General features: G+C 38.9%; 1 long non-coding RNA gene across 1 annotated transcript; it reads left to right on the forward strand.

The window, feature by feature from the left end:
- The first annotated feature begins 286 nt into the window (after positions 1–286).
- LOC112847579 (uncharacterized) lies at positions 287–7604 on the forward strand. Its single transcript, XR_003221205.1, has 3 exons — positions 287–2099; positions 6903–6936; positions 7508–7604. It is a non-coding gene; the product is annotated as an uncharacterized LOC112847579 (long non-coding RNA).
- Positions 7605–8103: the final 499 nt, after the last annotated feature.

Consider the following 8103-nt stretch of genomic DNA (forward strand, 5'->3'; position numbering starts at 1 on the left):
AGAGCACTCTAAATGCTCAGGAAGACTTGAAAAAGGCTTTTTCAAATTGTCAGTCTATTTAAGTTATTAAATGCACACTTACAAAACAAACAAACAAACATTAAAAATGCAATAATGAAAGTACTGTGAAAACTGCTATTTTCTCCTTTTTTATTCAGGGAAAACTGAACTATTGTGTGGATTAAGTACACTCTAACATGTTTCATTTCATTGTACTTATTCTTTCATTGTGGGTTTGCTAAAGTCAGGGTGAAGCCACAGAGTCAGGCAGGTCCTGTGTGTTTGCCAAAAAAATGTATCAAAAAACCTTGGATTTTGCCATGTTTGTTTGGTCTCTTCTTGTCTTTCTACCTCCTCTTGAGCTTAATGTATCCACGGAAAATGGTTAATTTAACTCTCCACCCAGCCAAGAGGAGCCAACATCTTTTGTATTCAAGAATCCTGGACTGTGGACATGCTAGGCCGCCCCCAGGTAAACGTGTTAAAACGGTATCTAGATCATTCCTGGGGGTTGTGAATCTCTTGATGATAATACTTCTGGCTGGCGATGTTGAGGGTAACCCCGGACCTGTTTCAAGTCCTGTGCTACAGTTGCAGCAGCTCCCTGGGCTAACACCATCACTGCTACCTGGGCTACAGCAGCTCCCAGGGCTAACACCATCACTGCTATCTTGGCTACATCAGCTCCCTGGGCTAACACCATCACTGCTACCTTGGCTACATCAGCTCCCTGGGCTAACTGTCACGGTCCTGGGTCTTATGACCCAGTGTTTTGAGTTTAGTTTATTTGGATGTTTATATGATTAAGCTCATGAGTTTTTCTAGTTTGTTATTAGATTCCCCTTGTGTCTTCCAACCCCTGTTAAAGTCTCCCCTGCTCTTCACGTGTTTCATGTCTGTGTCTTACGTTGTCAAGTTCTGGTTGTCATGTCTGCGTCTCATTAGGTTTCCTATTTTATTTTGAAGAGATCTAGTGTTTGTATATTATGGTTTATGTTTTGAGTCCTTTGTTGTACTGTCTTTGTTATTCCCTAGGTTTCAATTATGGTTATCAAAAGTTTAGTTCTTAAGTTCTGTCATATGGCTTCCCTGTGTGTTCCATGTTGCCTACTGTGCCTTTCTGTACCATGTTTCAGGTTCTTATGTTCTGTCTCCCCAGTTGCTGTTAAGTTACATGTCTAGAGTTCAGTCAGTGTTTCCTGTTTTACTTTGAAGGTGTCTCGTCCAGCCTGATTACTCCCAGCTGTGCTCTCCTTCTGTGTCTCATTCCCTCGTTATCCCTCTGTGTATTTAAGCCCTATGTTTTCTCTTTGTCAGTGTCGTAGTCTCCCTCATGACTGTGTTTCCCTGTGTGTCAGTTTATCCATGTCCCAGATTAGTTTAGTTTAGTTATGGTTTTCATGCCACTCTGCAATAAAGCAGCTTTTGAGTTTAAGTCCTGCGTGGTGAGTTTTGCGTTTGGGTCCTTCTCCTGCCTGCACACAGCCGAAACATGACACTAACACCTTCACTGCTACCTCGGTTAGAGCAGCTCCCTGGTCTAACACCATCACTGCTACCTGGGCTACAGAAGCTCCCTAGGCTACAGCAGCTTCCTAGGCTAACACCATCACTGCTACCTGGGCTACAGCAGCTTCCTGGGCTAACACCATCACTGCTACCTGGGCTACAGCAGCTTCCTAGGCTAACACCATCACTGCTACCTGGGCTACAGCAGCTTCCTGGGCTAACACCATCACTGCTACCAGGGCTACAACGGCATCCTGGTCTTACACCATCACTGCCACCTGGGCTACAGCAGCGTCCTGGACTAACACCATCACTGCTACTAGGGTTACAGCAGCCTCCTGGACTAACACCATCACTGCTACCTGGGCTAAAGCAGCTTCCTGGGCTACCATCACTGCTACCGGGGCTACAGCAGCCTCCTGGACCAACACCATCACTGCTACCTGGGCTACAGCAGCCTCCTGGACTAACACCATCACTGCCACCTGGGCTACAGCAGCCTTCTGGACTAACACCATCACTGCTACCTGGGCTACAGCAGCTTCCTGGGCTAACACCATCATTGCAGGTCCCGATTACAACTAAACCTAGTAAGTCAACACAACCTATCATACCCATGGGTATACAGAGGAACCCTGTGTTTAAAAAGCATCGATCGTTTAAGTTATTTCGGACTCTTAATCAAGCTAGGACTATATGGGATCCACAGTGTAAAGACAAAGGGCTCCTAGGTGGCCATCTGAACATACGCAGCATGGCCCCTAAGAGGGAACAACTGGAACATCTTCTCATTAATTCAAATGTTGATTTCATGGGACTTTTGGAAACTTGGCTCAAACCCTCTTCTCCACAAGCACTGGTAACTCTACAAGGCTACCATGTCTTCAGAAAAGATAGGCATCAAGGAAAGGGGGGAGGAGTGTTATTGTAGATGAAGGACTCTCTAAAATGTACACAAATAATCTGGCCCAATGAAATCTCTGTTGAATGTGTTGGAGTTAAAGTGTCACTCTCAGCAGAAATGTCATTTACTGTTTTATGTCTTTATCGCCCACCTTTAGCAAAAGTAGATTTTTATGACCAATTCAAGGCACTTCTGAATTCTTGCGACTTCAACAATGAACTTATCCTAATGGGAGACTTAAATGTAAATTGGGATATCAAAAGCGACAGAAAGAAACTAAAAGAAATCACAGATAATTTTGGTTTAAAACAAATGATCAATGATCCCACTAGAATAACAAATCGCTCTAGAACTCTAATAGACCTGGTGTTTTCTAACAAACCGGATAGAATGATAAAAACATAACTTTTTGACTGGCTTGTCTGACCACAATGCAATATTCTTCTCTAGAAAGCTGACTAAAAAGTGACTGAGATGTGTCAGTAAAAGCATGAATATAAAAAAAACATTTATTCCAAATAGTCAAGAGCAACATTTAATGGCAGCTCTAAATAATTTTGATTGGACTAGCATACTATCCTCTGATGACACTAATAAATGTTGTGATCTATTATACTCTGCTATTAAAGGGGTCTTGTCACAGTTTCAGAAAGAGAGCCATTTAAAGAAACGAGTTTATTCCTTGCCTTGGATTAATACTGAGTGTAAACAGCTTATAAGACTCAGAGACCAGTTACTTAAAAAATCGTTACAATCTGGATTAAATACTGATCGATTACATTTTATATCTGCAAGGAATAAAGTCACACAAACTTTGAGAATGGCAAAAGCAAATTTTTTCATGACTGTAATTAATAGTGCCAAAGGAAACTGTAAGCTAATTTGGGAAAATATTAACAAACTCCTTGGTAACAGTAAGCATAATGCTGATACAGACCTTGAACTTAAATTTGCCAATGAACTGGTATCAGAGCCTCTTAGCCTAGCTACTAAATTAAATGATTTTTTCCAAAGTACCATTAATGAAATTGCACAATTGTTTTCTAATTCTTGTGACCCTCAACAAAATATTGGGAATACCGACACCAAAGAAGATGTTTCTTCTCCAGATTCAAAGTTCAATATTCAGAAAATTACAGAAAATGAAGTAGAAAATATAATCTCTAAATTAAGAAGTTCTAAAGCAAGGGATGAGTTTGGATTTGATACCAATTTCTTGAAGCTTTATAAATCTTGTCTTTTGGAGCCTGTGACCCATCTTATTAATTTGTCAATCACACAGGCAGTCGTTCCTCTGAGTTGGAAGGTTGCAAAAGTTACACCAATTTATAAATCGGGTGATAAAACAGACCCTGCTAATTATCGACCTATTAGCATACTCCCTATCTTTTCAAATATAGCAGAAAAGTGGGTTGCTAATTCTATCATCAAACATCTTAATGACTCCAGTCCGGGTTTGCACCCTATGCAATTCGGATTTCGCACTCTTCATTCAGCTGAAACGGCTGTCTGTGTTTTTGTTGAGAGAGTGAAATCTTACTTAGACAAGAGCAGTTATGTTGCGGCTGTTTTTCTTGATTTCAAGCGTGCGTTTGACACTGTGAATCATCTGAAGCTCTTGTCTAGACTGTCGACATTTAACTTTAGTAATCACACTGTTAAATGGATAGTCTTATCTATCAGACAGAAAACAATGCGTGCAAATAAAGAATAGCAAGTCACCCTATCTTTACTGTACGCAAGGTGTCCCCCAGGGTTCAATTCTAGGTCCCCTGTTATTTTCACTTTATGTAAATGACTTGCCTAATGTGTGCAAAAATGTGGACACGATTATGTATGCTGATGATACGGTAATTTTTACGCAAGCCAAAACCGCTGATGATGCAGCCCATCATCTTTCACTGGCATTACATGATTTACAAAAATGGCTGAATGACTCATGCCTGTGCCTTAATTTTAAAAAGACCGTATCAATGTTTTTTAGTAAACCTAAAACAACCGTGGCTGCAGTAAAAGTTTGCTTGGGTGCACCAGAATTAATTAATGTTGAGGAATTTAAGTATTTGGGAGTGCTACTAGACTCTAAATTATCCTTTAAAAAACACATTTAAAAAGTAGTGAAAACTGTAAATGTTAATATACAGAACTTTAGACATATCTGCACATCATTAACAGACACAGCAGCGATTACATTCCTGCATTCTATGATACTGGCTCATATTGAATATTGTATTACAAGTTGGTCCTATACGAGCTCTGCTGCTATTGGGCCAATCGAAGTATGCTACAAAAGAGCATTGAAAATATTAGATAAAAAACCTTTTTCATATCACCATTGTCAAATTTTAGATAAATAAAAGTTTTTAAATTTTACTAATTTCAAATTATTTAAATCTGCCTGTCTAATATACAGAGTTATACATGGTCTGGCGCCTCCACCAATGAGTGATTTTATTCAACAAAAGTCTAGCAGTGTTGCCGGGTCTCGACTGACTCGAGCAACTGTTAGCGGTGATTGTGAATTGACATTCAGGCGGACCACCTTTTCACAGAATGCTCTGTCATATCAGGGAGTGGGCTTCTGGAATAGTCTTCCACTGTCAGTGAGGGAAAGTACAAGTCTACCCATCTTTAAGAGTCACTTAAAAGGGCGGCTGAGGGACACACAAACATGTGATCATGTTTAATAATCATGCTTTATATTGAACGGGAAAAAGAGTTAGTGTATTACAAAAAGGGAAACAACTGTTAGTGCAATGGGTGAACGCAATATCACGACAGTCAGGGCATGTGCAATACTGGGGTTTGTGCAATATAATCGATGTGTTTCCGTTATTGTTATCTATACTGTCCTCTGTGTCCACTCTTCTTGTCATTTTTTGTTCTAGTATAATGTGATGACTGTTTTTGTCCTTGTCACATGACCTGTAAACAGTGTCTCTGTATGTTTTTACTAACTTGTGTTTAACACCAACCTGCCAGAGGGTCTGCAGATGGAAATTAGCCCAAGGCTATAATCTGGCATATTTACATTTGTTAAAATGTTCATTAATATGTATTGCCCCTCTTTCTAAAAATAAATTTGAAAGAAAAAAAAAGACTATGAAAACTAGGCAGGCTAAGATAAAATTTGAGTTAATAAACAATAATCAAATAAAAACGGTATGTAATTAAACACCTTTAACATCAAAAAGACTGAACATTTAGGTTCTTTAGCATTAAATAATCATTTTAAGCATTTTCCAGGTCTGGACTTTTTGTTACTTTACGTTTCACATAATTTGAAAAAGCATCGAACTGATTGGGTATTTGGCTTTCTAGTGTACTACACTTCCTATTACAATTAAGCAGATGAGTGATAAACTTCAGTCACTCTTGACTGGACATAAGCTGAATAGAAGTGATGCCATCATCAAAAATAGAATTTTCACTCGTAAAAAAACTTTAGGAGTGATATATTCTTAAAAAGAAAGAATGCACTGCACCAGCTCAGCAACACTGAAAGGGCTTTAGACCACAAGAAGACAAAGTAGATGATTACAGACTTATTTCAGCGGTTAAGAAAAACAACTCCTCAACATCTAACCAATTTCAGAACAGTCTCAAGGTGGTAAGTGTATCATTATCACAGTCTGCAACCAAGAAACACCATCACTGATGTAAATACAGTTATTTGGTTGTTCTTGAGTTTACAACAAGATGGAAACCACTGGTTACACTCAAGAACATGTAGACCAAATTAGACTTTGCCAGAAAAACTCTAAATGATGTTACTCAGTTCTGGAAAAACATCTTTGAACAGATGAGACCAAGAATCTATATTTGAGGTTGTAGAACTTGTACCAGAGTAATGGAAATAGAAAAGCATTGAGAAGGAGAAAAATAGCTCACAATCCAAATTATATCCCATCATCTGTCAAGTCTAGGGAAGGCAATGTTATAGCATGTCTCGCTGCCAGTAGAAGCAGACCACTAGTATTTATTGATGATGTGACTTCTAATAGAAGTAGCAAGATTAAAACAGAAAAAAACCCAGAAAATCTGCACTTCAATCACAGCTTGATTCTTTGATATAAAATAATTTAGTGGTGTACCTACAATATAACATGGGGAAGATGAAGAATAACGATGAAATATCAGAGCAATCTATGCATTAGATTGAAGAGGAATGACATGTAAATTAAAAGCTCAAGCCAGAAACTCTATTCAATTCAACGGTTTCTTCCTTTCTTGAAGTGATAAAATGTATTATATGTAAATTCATATCACGCAAGTCTTAAGAAGACAGAATTATCCATTACTCTTGTTGCACCCAATATTTGTGGAGAAGTTAAAATATGCGTCAGGGTCAATGCAACAGACTCAATGACAGGACTCTCTGGAAAAAGTTTAAAGATTTTGTTTACCTCTTTAAATGCAAAATCGTAAAAATGCTGAATGTTACTGAAGTTGAGAAGTGGGGTTTTCAAGGCTCTCTCTCTTTTTGCAGGTTCAAGTCCAGTTACCACAAGGTGACATGGCAGGTAAGTGTTCACTATCCTCACAGTTTGGGGGTTTAGTTAGTTCGTTATTACTTTCACGGACGGAATTGCAGGTGAGACTTCTTCGTCTTCCACAGGTAAAGTGCTATGAAAAAGTGTTTACTGCTTTAGGATTTCTTATTTCTCAGTTGTTGTTTTTCATTACTCGTGCTTAAATGTTTCAAATCAACAAAATAAATAAATAAATATCCGACAAAGATGACCTGAATAAATGCTAAATATATTTTTAAAATAACAATTTCACTTATCAAGGGCTATCCAAACCTACCTGAACCCGTGTATAAAAGTAATTGTCCCCTTAAACCTGATAGCTGGTTGTTGTGTACCCTTGGCAGCAGAAACCTCAGTCAAGCATTTCCAATAACTGGCAATGAGTCTTTCACATCGCTGGGGAGGAATTTTGGCCCACTCTTCTTTGCAGAATTGTTTGAATCCAGCCACATTGGAGAGTTGTCAAGCATGAACGGCCTGTTTAAAGGTCATAACAAAACATCTCAATCAGATTTAAGTCTGGACTTTGACTAGGCCATTTTATTTCATTTTTTCCATTCAGAGGTGTACTTCCCGGTGTGTCGGATCATTATTCTGCTGCATAAAGCAAGTGCACTTGAACTTCAGGGTCTGAACTGATGGCCAGACATTCTTCATCTCATCCACAGAATATTTTATTGTCATGATGTTGTTGAGCAAGCGTTTGTGTTCTTTTTGGTCAGCAGCAGTTTTCCCCTTCAAACTCTCTGTATCTCTTTCTTCTGATCTTAACTGTAAGTTAAGCGAGACTTGCAGTACTGTGGATGTTTTTCTTGGTTCTTCTGTGACCTCCTGGATGAATTGTTAAAGCGCTCATGGAGTAACTTTTCAAAAACCAGCAATTCCTAGGAAAGTTCTTTATTGTTCCAAGTTTTCTCCATTTGTGAATGCTGACTCTCATCGTGGTCTGTTGGAGTCCCAAAGGAAAAAAAATTAATAAATCAGAAAGGGGGAAATACTTTGTTTTACAGCACTGTGTACTTGCAGGGACTCTCTTTTTCTCCACAGGCTCACACACAGGTAAGGTCTCTCCAAATCCACAGGTTTGAACTTGGGTGAGTATTTCTTTGTGAGCAGGAATGGGTCAGGCTGTTTTCTCCAGAAACAGGGCAGACAGGC

Source organism: Oreochromis niloticus, linkage group LG7, assembly GCF_001858045.2.
Source record: "Oreochromis niloticus isolate F11D_XX linkage group LG7, O_niloticus_UMD_NMBU, whole genome shotgun sequence".
Classification (NCBI taxonomy): Eukaryota; Metazoa; Chordata; class Actinopteri; order Cichliformes; family Cichlidae; genus Oreochromis; species Oreochromis niloticus.